Raw genomic sequence first — 20855 nt, 5'->3', positions numbered from 1 at the left:
CAGAATAACGAGCCGCCACACGCAAGATTCTTCTCGTATCACACTTTATTGGAGCACAGCTTGGTTGAAGAAAGATGGAAGGAAGACCCCGCAATCCTATAGCAGTCTGCTTATATAGGGATTAAGAACATGTGTCGCTCTGTGATTGGCTTTCGCCGATGGTGCGATTTGTGAGCCAGCATCGGATAGGTCGCTACTTTAAAACCTCATTAGTATACTTAGCGCAAGCGCAGTGGCCACAGGAAGGATGACTCAGCTTATTTCAGCTTCCTGCCGCGTAGCAGTTAGCTGACCGCGCCCTACAGCTTCCCACTTTCCATCTTTAAGGTGTTGCATATAACATATGCCAGATCTTTCCTCACATAAGGAAAGAGCTAAGTATTTTAAGCTTGTTGTTCAAGTAGAAACTTTAGTCGATCAAATGTAATTTAATCATCAATCAAATAATAATGGCACAATTAAAAGACAGAGGCAAGGAAGAGAGATATAGGCATGCACCGAGTTAATGTATTGCTAAGACTGTCTAGATGACCTAATAATGATTAAATGGCTCTTCTCAGCTTGTAACTCAGCTATTCAAGATCGATTCCAATTTACATAAAATCACATCATCACAAATGCTCTGTTCAGATTTAGAGCTTGTCTTAAAATACTTAGAATTTCACTCTGGTTAAAGAAAGGAAAAATATGTAACCAATGCCAACTGGTTAATCTATCATTTGAGATGAAATGTGGAATTAAAATTTGAATAAAATCCAACAATAATAGCAACATTGGATCGGAAGCTAAGTTGTAATGACAACCAAGACAAGGAAGGCTAAAAATGCTCTGAGAAAATCTATACCCACCCACAGAATTATAGATACCATTCAGGAAAAACAGCATGGGGCTGGGAGTAGAGGGGAAGCACCAAACTGCAAGCTAAGGGGAATGGCAAAGACTTAGGAGACAAGATTCCTCCTCTCAAGGAGTTTACCATATATTTGAGAACAAAAGATACAAATGTGAAACAACCAGAGGACATCTGTGCAGAGTGAAGGTGATGGAGGGAGGGGAAAAGAGGTGGAAAAACATAATCAGTGACTTCTGTCTTCTCTCTCCTTCAAGATTATCAATGAACCTCCAAAACTGGGGACCAGTGGTGGAGATTTTGAGAAGGAAAAGAGTTCAAAATCCTAAGTGCTTATGTATTCTCCTGTGGAACCCTGGAATAGCTTATCATAATAGTAAGCACTAAATAAATGGATATCTATTATTACCACTAGTATTACTGTTATTAGAAACTGGTTTTTAGGTTGATATATATTAGCTATAGAGAGTAACTTCATAGAGCTCCACTAATGTTCTCTCATTTGTATAAGTAGTTGCTGAAGATAGTGGTAGGTCATAGGTAGGGTAACCCCATGCCCAGCTGGCTGAGACAGTCTGGGTTTGCACACATTGTCTCAGATTAGTTGCAATTGAGTCCTCTTTCATTCTCATAAGTATCATGATTTGGATGATAAATAACATGGTAACTTAGTTATAGGGCAGATTAAGAAGTCTCCAGTTGGAAAAGGGAACCCTCTTGCACTGTTGGTGGGAATGTAAATTGATACAGCCACTATGGAGAACAGTACGGAGGTTCCTTAAAATATTAAAAATAGAATTACCATACGACCCAGCAATCCCACTACTGGGCATATAGCCTGAGAAAACCATAATTCAAAAAGAGTCATGTACCACAATGTTCATTGCAGCTCTATTTACGATAGCCAGGTCATGGAAGCAACCTAAGTGTCCATTGACAGCTGAATGGATAAAGAAGATGTGGCACATATATACAATGGATTATTACTCCGCCATAAAAAGAAATGAAATTGAGTTATTTGTAGCAAGGTGGATGGACCTAGAGTCTGTCATACAGAGTGAAGTAAGTCAGAAAGAGAAAAACAAATACCGTATGCTAACACGTATATATGGAATCTAAAAAAAAAAAAAAATGGTTCTGAGGAACCTAGGGGCAGGACAGGAATAAAGACGCAGACATAGAGAATGGACATGAAGACACAGGGAGGGGGAAGGGTAAGCTGGGACGAAGTGAGAGAGTGGCATGGACATGTATACACTACCAAATGTAAAATAGATAGCTAGTGGGAAGCAGCCGCATAGCACGGGGAGATCAGCTCGGTGCTTTGTGACCACCTAGAGGGGTGGGATAGGGAGGGGGGGAGGGAGAAGCAAGAGGGAGGAGATATGGGGATATATGGGATATATATGGGTATATATAGGATATATACCTATAGCAGATTCACTTTGTTGTACAACAGAAACTAAAACACCATTGTAAAGCAGTTATACTCCAATAGAGATGTTAAAAAAAAAAAGAAGTCTCCAGTTGGAGCTCACTTTATCCCTACTAACGAATAGCCTTTCCAAAGCAGCACCATGAGGAGGTCCAAGGGCAAGGGCAAGGGCAAGGGCAAGGGCAGCCTTTCTAGAACACAAACTTAGAGGCAGAGTTCCTCTAGGCTCAAACCCTCTGCAGTCCAGGAGGCATGAGTATCCAAAAGAAGGCACATAAAACACTGTCTAGGGCTTCCCTGGTGGCGCAGTGGTTGAGAGTCCGCCTGCCGATGCAGGGGACACGGGTTCGTGCCCTGGTCTGGGAAGATCCCACATGCCATGCAGCGGCTGGGCCCATGAGCCATGGCCACTGAGCCTGCGTGTCCGGAGCCTGTGCTCCGCAACGGGAGAGGCCACAACAGTGAGAGGCCCACGTACCGAAAAAAACAAACAAAAAAACCACACCATCTATAACTGAAGCAGAGGACAGGCAAATTTAGATATTAAGAGAAAAAACCACATACCCTAGGTCAGTCCGTAATTCTGATTCTCTTCTCACTCCCTTAAGTCTACTGAATCACTGAACTGGTGGTATGACAACCATAACCTCAGCTTAAGATATGAGAGAAGAATCCAAAAAGCAGCCCAATATTACTGAGAGAATCCAGGAAGACCTCACCAATACTCTTTGGAGGGAAATTCCAAATTTGGATGACATCTTATCCTAGAATTGTTAACCTCAAAACAATTTTTAAAAATATATAAAATAAGATGTTGTGAAGAGCTAAGAGTTTAAAATAACTACAAATAAATCAAGTCAATTTAAAGTAGGATCGGGCTTCCCTGGTGGCACAGTGGTTGAGAATCTGCCTGCCAATGTAGGGGACACGGGTTTGAGCCCTGGTCTAGGAAGATCCCACACGCCGTGGAGCAACTAGGCCTCTGAGCCACAACTACTGAGCCTGCGCGTTTGGAGCTTGTGCTCTGCAACAAGAGAGGCCACGACAGTGAGAGGCCCACACACCACGATGAAGAGTGGCCCCCGCTCGCCGCAACTAGAGAAAGCCCTCGCACAGAAACGAAGACCCAACACAGCCAAAAATTAATAAATAAATAAATAAAAATATATATGTATATATATATAGAGAGAGTGGTTAATAGAATTTAAAAAGTAAAAAATAATTAAAAAAATAAAGTAGCATCTGCTTTGTATTCTCAAGGAAATCCAGGAATATATGAAATCTGTGAAACGAGAGATAAAATGAGAAGACAAATGACTGAAATGCAAAAGAAGGGGGTTAGGAGGCATGGAAAAATATTTTTAAAACTACATGAGAAATAGAAGATTTTAAGTAAACAAAAATAAATTTAGTATTAGCTTTAAAATGAACATGGAAGAAGTAAAAATCAGAATTAAGCCTGAAAAAGTAAAATCAGTGATATAGAAAGCAGGATTATGACACTGTCTCTACAAATGGAAAGAAAAGGACAAGAAAATCATATCAATGAGAGTGAAGATTATGGATAGGAAAATTGACAAATGAGATCTAACTGTGCATAACAAGACAAACGGAACAGATTGAATCATCGAAAATATAAAAGAAGAAAATTTTACTGAAATGAGAAAGGTCTAATTATACAAATTAAAATTCCTCACCATGAGTCAGATACATTTAAAGGAAAGAAAAGAAACCTAGACTTTGGTGAAAATTATAAACTTTAAGGAAAAACTAAACAATTCTAACATCATTAAAACAGAAAATATTTATCTATAAAAAATTAGACTTTTTCCATGACATTAAATGCTAGAAGACCATGGCGTGGCAACATTTGAAAAAAAGGGTTCTGACCAAGATTTTGCATTTGGCAACATAAAAAGCTTCTGAGATATATACCAATTTACAATTATGCCATTCACGTTGTATATTTTCTCCTTTAAATTTATACCAAAAAATGAAAACGACTAAGGAATCAGAATAGTTATTAAACAACTTCCGGTGACAGAGAAAGCATTTACACATAAAGCTAATTTAAATTATATATGTCATACTAAAAGCAATAGTTTAACAGTAATTAACATGATCAAATGGTTTCAACCAAAAATTCAATAAAACTAAAAGATGGGATAAAAGATATTTAAATCAATTAAAATTACTTATTTTCCTCATTATTTTTATCTAAACAATCATGTGTGTTATTTGATTCTTGATTGTTAAATTCTAAATGACTTAAAATAGGACATATAACTTTAAATTATTAAAAAAAATGAAGTCAGTATTGAAAAATATTGGTAACAAAGGAAAAATAAGGGAACAGCATAAAGAAGTATAAAATAAAGTAACAGAAGAAAGAATAAATATAGTTATGGCAATAATGGTTAAACTATTATAACCATGGTTATAATAGCTTATAACTATTATAGTCATGGTTATAATAGTTTATATCTATTATAAAAATAACACCCAGAATGGGACAAAATTCCAACATTACAGTTTATAAAGTCTAAAGAGAAATATACATAACTGTTTCAGAAATTTTTAAAGTAATTGGATGAAGATATCTACATCTACTGCAAACTAAAATGTAACAGATCACAATATTTACATCAGATGAAGTAAAATTCAAATCAAAACACTTTTAAGACAGCAAATCAGGTCATTCTGTATTAAAGAGTACATTTTCCAATAAATACGTCATTAGTATTAATATGCTAAATAATGCATAGGAAAAACAAGGGTAATACATAAATCTGCCTAATTAACAGACTTCTTGATGGATAAATTAGGCAAAAATAAATAAGAATGTAAACAATCTGAATTATATAACTTAAAGGTTTTCTTTAGGAAATATTTACCAAACTTAATACTCTATTAAAATTCACTTCCTTTTCAAGTGTCCAGATAATGTTTACAAAACGCTGACCTGGTAGCATGTCAGAAAGAAAACCTTAATTCCTAAAAGGATAAATTACATTTTACATTGTTTGACCACAATGAAATAAAATCAAAATTATTAATAATGCATAAACAAATGAAAATGCTAAAATCCTTCTTTTTAACCTAAAATTCTACACCAAGTCAAACCATAAATTACAAATCAGGGCAAAATATAGATATTTTCAGATACATGAAAAAGAAGGAAGATCCCAAGGAGTTATATAAGAACATTGTCCAGAAAACTGAGAGTTAACATAAGAAGACAGCTTGAAATCCAAGGAAACCAATAAAGAGAAATCCAGAATGACTGTTGGACAACAGACCTTGAAAGCAATTATTTTAAATTAGAACAGTTGGCTCCAAATAAACAGGAAATTATAAACCCCAAATATTTTGATTCAGTCCTGTTTAAAATTACCGGTGAAACCCTATGTCATGAGGCAAAATGGTATTTAAACTAGAACCATGAAAGCAAAAAAGATTGTTGACACAACCCTTTGTTTTACAGATGAAGAAGAAGCTTGAAAATTTTACATAGAGGAACAAAGAGCTGTAGCCAAGTGGATGAAGTTTCTGCATAATTTAATTTATACTTATTTGTATCTTGTCATCAAGGAATTCAGTTTTTATCTAGTTTACCAAGAGGGAAAAAGAGTTTCCAATAATTTTCAAATAATCATCTCCCATGCACTGTAAACTGTAACCTTGTGACAGTGTATTGTTATTGGAAACTGCACTTGTTGGAAAGTTTTGTCCTTAAAAATTGAATTTGCTCACCAGTCTTATGATAATTAATCCACCAACTATGTCCTCATGAATCTTGTTATAATTAATCTAACTAGTATAAAAACTGTAGACTCTCTTGCAAATTAAAAAAACACATTTTAAGATTTTCTTACAAGACATTTTGCCAATAAAATAGATTTTATAGCAAATCCATTTTTAAAATACAAAATGAATCTTTTACAGCCCCCCAAAATTTATTGTCAAGAAGAAAGGAGGAATGGATTCCAAACAAAAGACAGGATAACAAAGGAGCTGAATAAAATTAGTGCATAGTGAAGAAAACATGTTTCTTCCCCCAAAAGAAAAAAAAAATGGCACATAGAAATTTAAGGAAAAACTCAACTGTATAAGAAGCCCTGGTTCCACAGACATAGAGAACAAACATATGGATACCAAGGGGAAAAGGGGGTGTGGATGAATTGGGAGATTGGGATTGACATATATACACTACATGTATAAAATAGGTAACTAATGAGAACCTACTGTATAGCACAAGGGACTCTACTCAGTGCTCTGTGGTGACCTAAATGGGAAGGAAATTCAAAGAAGGGATATATGTATACGTATGGCTGATTCACTTTGCTGTACAGCAGAAACTGACACAGCAGTGTAAAGCAACTATACTCCTATTAAAAAAAAAAGGAATAAGCACTGTCAGTAATATTAAGAAATTGTAAGCAAGTTAAAATAAATGAAATAACATATGTAAAGTGCTAGTATACACTTAGAATATCATTAGCGCTCAATAAATGTCCTAAAACAGGAGGATTGGTTAATCAAGTAGTAGTCCAACTCAGAAGAGAAAAAAAAATAATGAAATATTTAATAAATAGTACTAGCATCCTGGGATGGAAAACAACACGAGTTTTAAAAATGACAGTGCAGATCGATATTCATGCCATAGAAAGACATTAACATAGCACAAGATATTATTAAAGGGGAAATGAAGTTGTAAAAAAAAGGGAAAAAAAAAAAAAAGCCCTGGTTCAATTATGAAGCAAACTAAAATGTCAACTAGTTGTGAACATTCACTAGAATGCAAAAACAGGTCAAAATTTGGACTTGGATATTTGTAATTTGGTGAGATGGATATAACTTTGGTCACATAGAGAGGGAAATAAAATACTAGTACACTCCTTGGCTCCATGGTGAACAATATTTACATGGTTATAATATTATATATAAACACATAAATCTTAGGTTCAAATTACAGAATAAACTGATAAGAAAATTACTCCAAAGTTAAGTGTAGTTACAGACAAATTTCGAATTTAATTTTAATGTAAAATTAAAGATATAACTGATAAAGTATGGGGAATGAAAAGAAAGAAGAGCAGGGACTATTATTGTGCCTATTCCAACTTAGGAGCCAAGAAGTATAAATGTAAGTATAATGTTTAAAGGTATAATACAAACTGAAAAATAATAAAAAAAAAGAGCTATCAAAAATTGGAATAAAATCCTCGGTCCAACATTTTGGTCCTCCAGCATAATGACCACTGACCCTCCCTACACCAAGGTAGAGCTAAGCCCCGTCCATAGCCAAAGAACTCCCAGTTGGTTGCTAAGCCCCGTCCATAGCCAAAGAACTCCCAGACATCCTTTCTAAGCTCATTCATAGGCGCACATGGACAACCAAGACTCACTAGAAATTTGAAGAAAATCTGCATCATCAAAGAGAAAGGCCAAGAGGAAGAAAGAGAAATGAACTTTGGAGAAATGGAAAAATCTAGATAGAGAACTCTAATTTTAATTAGATCCTTAGAGTCAAAATAATATTTTATTCTTAAAATGTTTAAATACACAAATAATAACAACCAGAGAAAATAGAGACCTTTTATTTATTTATTTTTATTTTTTATTTTTTTGCGGTACGCGGGCCTCTCACTGCCGTGGCCTCTCCCGTTGCGGAGCACAGGCTCCGGACGCGCAAGCTCAGCGGCCATGGCTCATGGGCCTAGCCGCTCCGTGGCACGTGGGATCTTCCCGGACCGGGGCACGAACCTGTGTCCCCTGCATCGGCAGGCGGACTCTCAACCACTGCGCCACCAGGGAAGCCCAATAGAGACCTTTTAAAGTTTAACAAGGTGAATGCTCAGATAAAATAACTTAATTTAAAGTTAAAAGATAAAGTTGAATAAATCTCCCAAAAGCAGCACTAAAAAATATAAATGCAGAAAATATGGGAGGAGGGAGTGGAAGGAAGCTAAGATGCATAAATGTTCAATCCAGATACACAGAAAATCAACCCAGAAAGGGAGACAAAGAAACTCAAAGAAGAGGAATTTATAGAAGAATTAATGTTACTAAACTTCTCAGAGTTAAAGGGTAACTTATCGTCAAAGTAGGGTGATTTACCAAGTTCTGAGTAAGATAAAACAAGAGAGATCTACACTGAAGTATTTCATTATGCATTTTCAAAATACCAAGATTAAAAGCAATATCCTGAAAACTTCCAGAGAGAAATAAGAAAGACTGTCTACAGAAAAAACAAACAAACAAACAAAAAACTTGATGCTAGCTAGCAATATTCTCCCTTGAGAGACATACAGTCAAGACACTGGAAAACCACCAAGAAAAAATTCAGTCATCCCATAATACTGGCTCTCTGGTGAAACTTACATACCAATAACTTATCTGAGATTTTGGTTTTCGATAAAGCATAGAAGACAACCATGCTTACAGAGTAGAATGTAATTATTTGCCATGATAATGTCAAAGTGTAGTGGAGAGAAGTTGGAAGGTGGAATGTGGAAGGGATATGCAGGGCAGGGTAAGGATGATAACATCCCCTTTGTACAACATGGGAGTCAAGAGATATTGTCAATAATAGATGGAACAAGAAACAAAGACTAAAGTAAAAAAGTAAAGTAGTAAGTAAAGTTTTACTGAAGTAAAAATTAAAAATAAGGAATTAAAAATTGTGATATGGCTATTATCAGGAGAGAGAAGGGGAAGATGGGGTTAAGTATAAAAGAACCAAATCCATACCTATCAGAGCGGGGAGTCAAGAGATCATGTCTAAAGTTGACAAGTCAAGAAACAGAGATACAAATATATTATTTAGAAGAATGGAGGTAACCACTGAAGAAATTAAAATAATTAAAATAGTGGCTTCTGCAGAGCAGGACAGAAAGCAGGGAACTGTGGCTTAGCTAGACTTTTTCTAGACCAACAGATAATGTTCTATCTTGATACATCGAGGGACAGTGGTATAATAATTATTTAGGTTTAAAGGAAATCCTTAGAAGAACAGGCTGAGTAGTTATTTTGCCAGGTAACTCTACTCAATACTCTGTAATGACCTATATGGGAAAAGAATCTAAAATAGAGTGGGTATATGTATACGTATAACTGATTCACTTTGCTGTACACCTGAAACTAACACGGCATTGTAAATCAACTATACTCCAATAAAAATTAATTTTTTAAAAAACAGGTTCACAGTGATTCAAGTAATTTCAAGTAGTTCATTTGAACTTCTATACTTTTATCTCCATGGGCATGTATGACATGGGTTTAAAAAAATTGTTAAGGGGAAAGAAAATTAAACTTTTATCAGATTAACCTGGATCACACCTTAATGTGGTCAATATGATTTGTGCTTTATCTCAAGGATAAAATTGATAAATTTAAAATATTACAAAAGAAACCCAGAAAACAATGTAAAAGTCCCCTTCACATAGGCAAAACAACCTTCATGAAAAACTCTTCTTGAGGTCAGTGAGAGAAGACTACACAAATGTTGAGATGTGCAGTTACAAGAAAGTCACAAATTGCTTTTTTTTTTTAATTTACAATATAATCCTAAAGTTCTTCTGGAAAAGTAAATATGCCAAGAATGCCTGAGTAAATGATTTCTGCTTCACAGAGCAAGGATGCTACATATTTTAAAAATCATTCAAAACTCTCTTTGATTTAATATCATGCCCTGGTTTAGTGGATTTGTATATGTTTATAGCATTCCCCAGCTAAGTGATCTTGGTTTACAATAGATTCTTAGGAGGCAATACTGACTTATACTGAGCAAGATTCTTCAAAATTCATACTCTCATTACAACATGAGATGTAGATAAACTGCACTTGCTTAATGGGCTCAGATTTTAAATATTTAGCTTGTGAACTAGATTCCTGCAAAAAGGTCAACTTACATGTTCTGGAGGGTAGAGAAGGCCTTGTTTGAACAAACCTAGAACGTGCAAATTTGTTTGTCAATATACCCCAAATCTCCTCCAAATAATGGGAGTTTAAGAGCTTACCAATCAACCTGAACAGCTTGCTGATGACCATTTGACAGACTGTGTGGGAAATTGAGTTTACTTCAAATTTATGAACTGGTGGAGCTATTCCTTATAATGATTAACAATGAGTCACAGAAGAAACCAAGGGTCATTCTCAGGCACATGTGCCTAATATCAGGTGTGGAGCGAGTGAGAACAGTTGTAGAAGAAGGAAAGGTCTCATGACAATCTGTTAGCTAATTTTCATTTTTAAAGTGAAGACACAGACTGGAAAAATTTTAAGGCAAGCGTAGTACCTAAAACATCTCCAAAATGGGTGCTTTGTGAAAAGTCTAGGTCACAATCCCCAAAAGATTATTATTAATATAAGAAAGCAATAACTCAGAAGAAGCTGTAATAATATCACAATATGTTTACTTAGTTGGGGGACTTGGAATAGAACATAAGTGCAGGGAGCATAGGGTAGTTGCACACATTGCTCTGATAATTGATGTTTTTACCTGAAAAACACAGTATATATACATTCCAAGACCCAGATGTGAAACACTTAGAAAAATATATAAATAGTAACTGAAGCAAATGTCATAATAGATGGTTAAACAGAAAAAAGACACAGAACCAATCTTCCAAAAATGATTTTCTAATGCAGTCAATGTTAATCATGTTTAAAAAGAGGAATTCATAAAATGAACAATACTCACTCAGAGTTTGTTCAACAATTATTTGTCCAACAAATATTGATTGAACATCTGCCATTTGCAGAGACTGTGTTAAGCACCTTAAAAGCATTATCTCATTCCAACAACACAAGAATCCCATGAGAGAGGTAAGTATTGTTATTTTTCGTATTTTACAGATAAGGAAACCAAACATATAAAGTGTAAAAACCTGTCCAACTTCACACAGCCAACTGGTGGAACTGGGCTTCAAACCCATGTATTGGGACTAAGAACAGAAGGGTTGACTGCTAAGCTGGGAAAAAAAAAAAAAAAATCAGGTAAAGTTCAGTCTATTCAATGGTTAAAAGTTTTAAAAATTGAAATAAATATAATATAAAAATTTCTTTTTCAAAAATTCTATTTTTTAAACAAAAAATAAATTTTTATTTTAAAATTTTCTATTAATAAACATTCTGGGTTAATTCTACCTGTACTAGAGAATGACCCAATGTTCCTTCTTCCCCTTACTACAAAGAGATATACTTGGACTTCCCTGGTTGGGGCAGTGGTTAAGAATCTGCCTGCCAATGCAGGGGACACGGATTTCAGCCCTGGTCTGGGAAGATCCCACATGCCGCGGAGCAACTAAGCCCGTGTGCCACAACTACTAAGCCTGCGCTCTAGAGTCCGCGAGCCACAACTACCGAGCCCGTGTGCCACAACTACTGAAGCCCACATGCCTAGAGCCTGTGCTCCATAATAAAGAGAAGCCACCACAATGAAAAGCCCACGCACCACGATGAAGAGTATCCCCTGATCACCGCAACTAGAGAAAGTCCACGCACAGCAACGAAAACCCAACGCAGCCAAAAATAAATAAATATTTTAAAAAGGAGAGATATACTTAAGAAATATCCATCTGACCATAACTACTAAGTTACTATTTCTGCATTTCTGTACCTATCAAGCATACAGTGTTTAGCCCTAAAATCAGACACTACAGAGGAGAAATATATACACAGAAGACGTCTATAATTTAAAATAAAAGACTAATATATAGGAAATGAGTAGAAATTACATCAGGAATAATTGTCTAAATGATTCTGTCTAAACAATTGGTGGATGCTCTGGATATGAACTGCTCTTGGTATAAAACAGCAATTCCCAAAGTGTGGTCCAAGAAAACCTGGGGATCCCCAGGACCATTTCAAGAAGTCCTCAAGATCAGAACCATTTTTATAATCGTGTTTTTTATCTCATTGTCTTGTGACTGTACATAGGCATTTTCCACTATCATGTGCTTGTAATGTAAACTCCTAACTTTTCGCACTCTAGGAAAATGGTAACTCTCAGGGAAAAACCTAGGTGGCCTGAGACCACACGACAGAATTTCAAAGTTCATGAAAATAGCCCTGCACAGCTCTGCACACAGACCTTCCAAATCTGAGATGGTAAACGCTCCTACCTTCTATACCAGTGGTTCTCCCATTTGATCAGGATCACCAGGAGGGCTTGTTGAAACACACGTTGCTGGGCCCACCCCCAGATATCCTAGCTCTGTAGGTTTGGGGTGAGTCCTGAGAATCACTGTTCTCAGCTGTAGACTCTGACCCCCGTCCAGCTGGCTGGGTTTCTGATGGTAAAACTGACCATACTCTACCCTTTTCAACGGCCTGTGGTTTGTCCTCATACCTTGCTCTTCAAAGACTCTCTACCTGGATAAACTGCTCTCAGATAAGTACTTGTGAAAAAGCTTTCAAACATTTGGCATTAAAGGTTCTCTCTAGTCACGCATTGTAAATGTCAGTTGAAGTTGGGAATTTTAGTCTCAAAATGATTCATTGGAACTGCACAGTTAGGCAGGTGGAGCCCTTGGAGCACAGACAAATATCTGGGAGCCTCCCTCAATACTGTTTCAGTCAGTAAAAGAAGTTAAGTGTTTAAATAAAAATATTATCTGCAATTGCTAGGAACATGCCTTTCAAGATACTCTAAGGCGTGCACTGCACCCGCTAGAATTCCATGAGGTGGGGGATTCTTTGAGGACCTGTTGTCCTAACAGAATACTTGCCAGTATCCTGACAGAATTAGGAAGCCCTCCTTGAGGCTGCCCTCCAGATGCGAGCACACACAAAAAGGAAGGCTTCATCTGAAATCCTAAGCAAATAAAAGTCAAGTGAGGAAAGTGGAACACTAAATTTCAGAATTGGCAAGTAGCAAGATTTTGCAACCTTGAAGATATTAATTAACTAAGAATTGGAATTCCATAAAACTGCAAATTTGACAACTAAATGCCCCCCAAATGTGAAGATTTTACCAGGAAAAAGATCTAAAATGCAATTGCTTAGGTTAATCGGCAGGCACTAAAGTCACATATGACCAAATCCTGGGGGTGGGCGTGTCGGGGCGGGGGGAGAAATAATCTGCAGAAAAGAGGGAAAAGAGAGAATTTACTTTCATAGGGGGACACTTTAACACTCCCTTAGATGGGCTGTAGTTAAGAGCTATCTCCCTCGTGTCTCTCCTTAGGTATTTAGCATTTCTATCCAGAGAACTTCCTTCCCTAAAGAATATCAGGCTTCTGTGAATCTGTTAGGATTGATGCAAAGACATTTTATCTGCTCGCTTTATATTTATCTTTTCTCATATCTGGAATTCTCAACTGTTTCTAAACCAAGAACTTCACAAGGATTTCAAAGCCACTCATGCCTTGTCCATTCAATTCATGCAAGCTTATTCAACAGGAGACGGTAGGGTGCCTGTTCCACGTAACATACTGCATTAGATGCTTTGGCGAAAGGGAAAGATAAGTCTGATATGGAATCTGCCCCCAAAGAGCCTTATATATGGTGTGGTTGAAGAAATAAAGTCACCTACATTTATTACTGTGAAATAGAGGTGACAGGGGTAATTGTCAAGAGAGGCAAATATAAGGCACAGGGAGAGCTGAGCAGTGGAGTGGAGGTCAGGAAAGGCTTTGAAGAAGAGGGGCTATTTAAACTGAGCTTTGAGGAACAGGCAGAATTTGGACACAGAGAGGTCAGGGAGAGCGGCTTTATTAAATCTGTCTGCACGGCAGTATGTATGTGCATAGCAAACACAGCTCAATGCCCAGAATCAACCCTCTGTGAGTCAGATCATCTCACTCACATAGCAATCCCCCCGAAGAAATATGTTTTGGGAGTTCCAGCAACATCCTTGTCTAGACATATTTTTAGAGTTGTTTTCTCCTCCCTGGATATTGTTTCCTAGTGTGCAGCCCATGCTCCAGAGCACACACACGTGTTTGTTCTTTGTCTGGAGTAAATTCTTGAAAAGAGCCTTGCTGTGATTTATGTTGTTTGTATACAAGTGATGCATTTGAGATGGGAAAGATGCTACAGATCTGGCTGCCTCTAGACTCTTTTTTGGAGAATAACAGAGAAATCATCCCGGTGTAAATTTCCTAACCTCAGGTCTGTCCCAGCAATGCATTTCCAGTTGAATGGTTTGAACTTCTCAGTCATAGAGGAAAGTCAGTTGAATTAAAAAGACAGGGACAGATCTTTTTAAAAGGAGAGGAAGGAGAAGAAAGGAGAAAAAAGCCCAAATGCAACAAAATGAAGGAGGAAGTTGTCTGGAAATGAGGAACCATGAAAGGGGGCAAGGGGAGAGATGGAGAAGGGGAGATAGGGTTGGGTGACAAGGAGCCTTTTGAAAACAATCAAGCCCTTCTGCCCGTCCCTGCTGTAGAAAGTGCCACGGAGCTTGCTCCCCATGGGCACGCCCATTATCAGGATTCCAAAGCGTCTGTCTGGCCCAGCCTTTGGCATTCCTGTCCTTGTGGGACAGAAGAAAGACAGACAGAATGCATGGGCTGGAGGAGGCGATGCATGCCAGAGAGGCCTGCAAGGACTGGAGGAAACAGACCACGCTGCCCCCAGAGCCAGACACCTGTGTAAACTGCAGGAAGCTGAGAGGAGCCCAGCTGAGCTGATGGAGACTCCACATGCACGCGGCAGCAGGAGGCAAAGCCACACGGAGACAAAGGCAGGCAGGGGTGCGTGCATATGCGCATGCGCACATGCACGCACTCACTCAATCAGGGAAATGAACAGAGGCAGACTGATCCCGGAAGGCAGCAGCAAAAGATTGAGAGGGAAAAAGAAGTATTACGACATGGAAAACTACCCCCCCCAAAAGTGTCTAAAGGAATGTGACTGACTAGTTCTAAACGCCCTTACATTACATTATCATAGAAATTTATTTGCCAAAAAATGTAAATAACACCTTTCAGTGAGCTAAGAGTACCCAATTAATTTAACTTAATAAGTTGTCAGATACCTCGACAGAGACGAGTTCACACACAAAGCACACGTAAAAGCTTTGTAAAATCCATGTGCCCGGGCCCCACCCCACCCCTACTGAATCAGAATTTCCAGGCCTGAGGGCTAAATCGTAGGGGTACTAATGCCCACTCCTGCCTAAGAGGACCTGAGAGGTGGGGAGTGGCTCGCCTTCCACTGCGAGGAACACAGGGCCTGTCTCTGGGAAAAGAAACTGTTCACCTGCTCTGTGTTTTCAAGGGAACACCTCCAATGCACACCCAAACACAGAGGGGGAAACAGTGATAAAGATCTTGAAATCTGAATTCTTAGGAAAACAATATACAATAAAAGTGAACACCAAGGACATTCACAAATGCTCTAAATCTAATATAATTAGGGTGTAGTACTTCTCACTTACTTAAGCATATTTATTCTCACATTTTTGGTACCCTTGAGCATAGCGCAAGCTAGTATTTCCCAAAGTATGTTCCCAGGAATGCTAATCCCCCAGAAGGCTTTTTGGAGAAAAAAGTTCAAGGAGATTGAGAACTGCTACATATTTCCCCCCAGCATCCCCACATATACACCAACCACCACAATCCAATGAATATGAGTATTTTTTAAAACTTATTTTAACTTATATTAAAAAGTGTTTTCCAAACTGATGTGACCACAAAACCAATTTTCAATATAATGCCAATGAGTATCAATGAGAAACTAGTAATACAAGGAACCCACTTTTAAAAAGCACTAGAATCTTGTATAAAGTAACTGGTCACCAATCACAACTTCATTTTTTCCTTTTTTCAAAAGAGGCAAAGCCAGTGATTTGCAAAATTATTAAGGCACAGCAGCAACACAAGCCTCTGTTAAAAGCACACATACTGACTGGCGTTCAGTATTTTCCACGCTCTAAGTTTCTAAATACTTTTGGTGAATATCAAACTAAATTATTTTCTGATACACCAAAAAAAAAAAAAAAAGCAGAAACAAACAAAAAACCTTATTGAGGAATTTGGGCTCAACTCAGCAGTTCTCCTATCAGACAGGAGACTACTTCTGGCTAATTTATAATCTACAGAAGTCATTAGCTGGATGAGCCTCTTCTCAGCTGGCCAGGATGCCCTGACATTCGGTTGCAATACAGAGCGGGATCTGGTTCTATACGGTCCCAACCCCTTCACTTTGCAGCTTGTCTCGGTCTCTCACAGCCAGCCAGCACATGAAGAGGATGACTAGAAGTAGATGAAATCAGCTATTGGTGAAAACACGGGGTTGATTCATAACTGCATAATTCACCAGCTCACACACGTATGCTATATCAGCAAAGCTAGCTTGATAGAAAGGCCCTCAGAGAGCCCTGCAAGGTGGGGCAAATCTGGTTTCAGAAAGGAACACAGGTCGTGAGACAAAAAGTCTCATGAGGGGAATTGGGAAGAAGGAAAGTTAACAATAAAGGTAAGAATATACAAACTTTGATTTCTAGACCTAATGAGCCAAGAGAAAGAAAACTCCACAAGACATTTCTGAGTGGTATACGTAATTGGTACTGTAAAATGAGGAAGTAAAGTAAGTTTTTAAAAGGGAGGCTTTTTGTCATGGAGGGTGGCTTTTAGGCATGGTTTTGGAGCAGATCGTTGCTAGGAAATAAGACAGAATGAGGAAACAGAATGTAAGTGATATCTGGGATGTGTGCACGATAGGCTGGGGTGGGCAAGGTGATCTAATGTAACTAAATACGGTCTTGTCTGTGGTTGATTTGGCATCAATTTTAAGTCTTTATTTTGAAATTTCCAAAGCACACCTCTCTAACTTGGTTTTAGAATGTGAAACCTGATAGGTATTCTTTTAAAACACAGTGTCCACATGGTGGTTGACGGTGGCAAGAGAGAACAAGTCAGCAAGAAAATAACGAAAAATTCCGTTAGGTGGTTTAGCAGGTCAAGATTCTGTTCATTAAGTCTCAGTTTCCTTCTTAATAGAAACAGGTGTGGTTTTATTCTGAAGTAAAAATATCAAATCATCTTCTAAGAGCGACAAAGCTATGTACCGTTGCTTGTTGATTCCCACTGCCCTCTTTCCCCAAACCTCTCCCCTGTCCCACCCCGGAATATTTCAGCATAGCACGAAGCCAGTAGCTGGAGGAATCAGAGCAAAGCAGCTGGCTCCTCTGGGTGAAGCAAAATAACAACCACACCACTACCATCGCCTCAGTGATGGACATGAAATGCTGGTTTTTGAGGCATCCTCTGTGTGAAATGTGCCACAGACATGGACCTACATGCAATTCTCCTGTGTGACTTCATTGAGTCTCAGTAGGGTCCTTGCTAAAGAGAAAAAATGTTATTATTACTTTTGAATTGATTAAGTTCCTCTTTTAGAAGAGTGAGAGTACATATTGGATAAAGGTATGTATTGATTTGGGTATTTGTTTGGGAAATGTTATTAATTGTAAAAAGCAGAACCTAAAGAAGTAGGTATAGGATGACCCTGTTTTGTTAAAACAAATATTCTTTTTTTCATGAGAAACATATTGTAGGTAACAGGCTGCTAAAATGATGGTCTCAGTGTATTAGTTTGAGTCAGGCATCAATAAGATAGATTCAGAATGAGTACAAGACAGGCCTCCATAATTTCAGATTTTAGAAATGAAATAGTCAAGTACCAGGTTTACAATTGTAGGTCATTTGCCAAAGGACCCTTCATTCACATTGAGAACATGAAGGGGTCAGGATAGTGAAGGGGGTTTTCAGGAAGATGCCATTGTAAAGAGCTGCTGCTGTGCTCCCCTCCCCCAAAGCAGGAGAGTTAGGAAGTACCACTCCGTCATCTCCAGTCTTGTGAGGACGGGCTCCCATGGGCTCACTCAGAGATCTCTGAATATAGTCTTTATCTTAGGGGAACACAGAGGACTGGTCACTGGCACACACTAAGAGTGTTAAAACACCCTGTAGCAATGGGATGGAGATAGCTGCCTCGGCATTAGTCTGTAGTCCTAGAGTTTGTTAGGGAAAAAGATGCATGAGTATTTCTTAGGGACTAGAGGTGAATCCCATGTGAGAGCAGGCTAACAAAGGGTTGCCTTAAAATAAAAGTATCTATAGAGGGACAGAGGGACTGAGCACCAAAAAACTGAAGACAGACTTGGATTCCTAGAAGCTGTGGAAGTAGTTGTGAATAACCATCCCAAATAGAATTACACGTGGTCCTCAGTGGTGGGAATCTCCAAAGAACTAGCAAAAGGGTCAAAAACAACGAGTCAGATTTACTTAGGGTGACCAAATTAGAACATTTTTGAGACTGAAAATGGAAGCTATTAATTTATTCTGGGACAATAAATATAAGCCAACACTGACCCAAGTAAACTGTAGAGGACTGTTATCCTAATTTTTATTATCTGTCACTCAGACAGTCTCATGCCAATGATAACAGCACTTGCTGTTTAAGACTGTGCTCTTTCCCCCTTGGCTAGACCATGTAGGGATGAGAAATCTTGTAAGGAAAGGGTAAACTATAAGCAGGAAGAGAGAGAAGGACTACATTCCCCTTTCCCAAAAGTTAGTTTTCTGTTATTTACTTTTGAAACTTAAGGGGGTTTTAAGCTAGTCTTTTGCTGCTAATTTTTCAATTTACTGTATATTTTGAGAATATAGTCTGTATGATATTGATTTATTGAGGCTTTTCAATGGTTTAATACAAAGTTTACTTCTGTAAATGCTACATGTATGCTTGAAAACAAGTAGTATTCTCCATTTGCTGAGATAGAATTCCATATATATATATAATATATAATATACTATAATATATATAGTAGCTCACACTTACTAATTGTATTTTTTTTTTGGCCTTCAAAAAGCTGTGCTTATATTTTATCTGCCTTGATCTATTATTTCCTGAAAAGTACATATTAAAACTTCCAGCTAAAAATGCTCATTGATTTCTTTCTGGAGTTCTGTCATTTGTTGCTTGGTATACTTTGAGACTATATTGTTAGGCACATAGATATTAATGATAGCTCTATCATACAAGAAGTCTTAAAAGTAGCCAGGGAAAAGCACCAAGTTCTTTCAAAGAAATAATTAATAGACTGACAAATAACTTCTCAACAGGAATGGAAGCCAAAAATTAAATATATTCAAAATACTGAAAAAATAAATTTCAACTAAAAATTTTATTTCCAGTGAAATTATCTTTCAAGATGAGGATAAAATAAATGAATAGTCAAAGATTAAAACTGAGAGAGTTTGATACCAACATTCCCTAATTAGAGGAATTTCTAAAGATGCAGCCCAAGCAGAATGACAATACTCCTAGATAGAAGGCTTTAGGTGCAAGAAAAAATAAATAGCAAAGAAAGTCTTAAATATATGTGTAAACTGAAACAAACATTGGGAATATAAAATAATAGAAATAGGATCATGCAGGTTATAAAAAAGATGGCACTAAAATATATTATTACAATAGTATTTATTGTTGGAAGATAAAATATCACCAGAGATAAAGTATTACAAGATTCTTGTATTATTCAGAAGGATAATAAAGGCATTGACTAAATTAAGTCTTTCATAAGTTAAAAGTGAAGGTTAAAAATTTCTGGGGTAGCTGATTAAAGGATAGAAATACAAAATATCTTCTCCAAATTGGTAAAGAGAAAAGGACTGAGAAAAAATATTCAGTCATCTAAAAGAAACCAAAGCAAAAGAGGTGAAAAAATTAAAAGGGAAAAGGACAGTAGAGAGCAAAAATATGACAACAGAAATTTGAGAGGCACTGAAGTTTAAGAAGGAGGAAATTAGAAGGATAACAAAAGAAATCAATGAAATTGAAAGAAGAAAAACAATGGTGAAAAATCAGTAAATCAAAGAGCTGTTTCTTTGAAAAGATAATAAAATAGCTACACCACTAGTAAGACTGACAAAGAAAAAACAAAACAGGGAGAGAGAAGACATATTTACAAAGCTCAGAAATGAAATAGAACTCATCACTATAGACGCTGATAAGGGAATACTATTAACAACTCTACACAAAAAAATTTAGATAAAATGTGCCAATTGCTAGAAAAGTACAAATTATCATAACTTGCCACCAGGAAATAGATAATTTGAATAAACCTATAACTTTTAAAGAAATTGAGTTCATAATTTTAAAACTCCCAAAAAGGAAATCTCCAGGTCCAGAGGGTTTCACAGGAGAATTCTACTCAATGTGTAAGTAATAGTTAACATCAATTCTACACAATTTCTTCCAGAAAATAAAAGAAGAGGAACTCTTCTGAACTCATTCAATGAATTCTATATTACCTTGGTTCCAAAACCAGACAAAGATGGTCCAGAAACAAAAACAAAACTACAGACCAATATCCCTCCTGAGTATAGATGCCAAAGTTCTTAAAATATTAGCAAAGAGAACTGAACAACATATGAAAAGAATTATACACCAACACCAAATGGGATTTATCCAGGAATGCAAGGCTGGTTCAGTGTTTGAAAATCAATCAGTATAATCCATCATATTAACAGGCTAAAGAAGGAAACTCCCATGATAATATCAGTCAATGCAGAAAAAGCATTTGACAAATTCAAGTTCACCTATTCATGATAA

Source organism: Delphinus delphis, chromosome 2, assembly GCF_949987515.2.
Source record: "Delphinus delphis chromosome 2, mDelDel1.2, whole genome shotgun sequence".
Classification (NCBI taxonomy): Eukaryota; Metazoa; Chordata; class Mammalia; order Artiodactyla; family Delphinidae; genus Delphinus; species Delphinus delphis.
The sequence above is the reverse complement of the archived record's forward strand: the minus strand, read 5'-3'. Positions refer to the sequence as shown.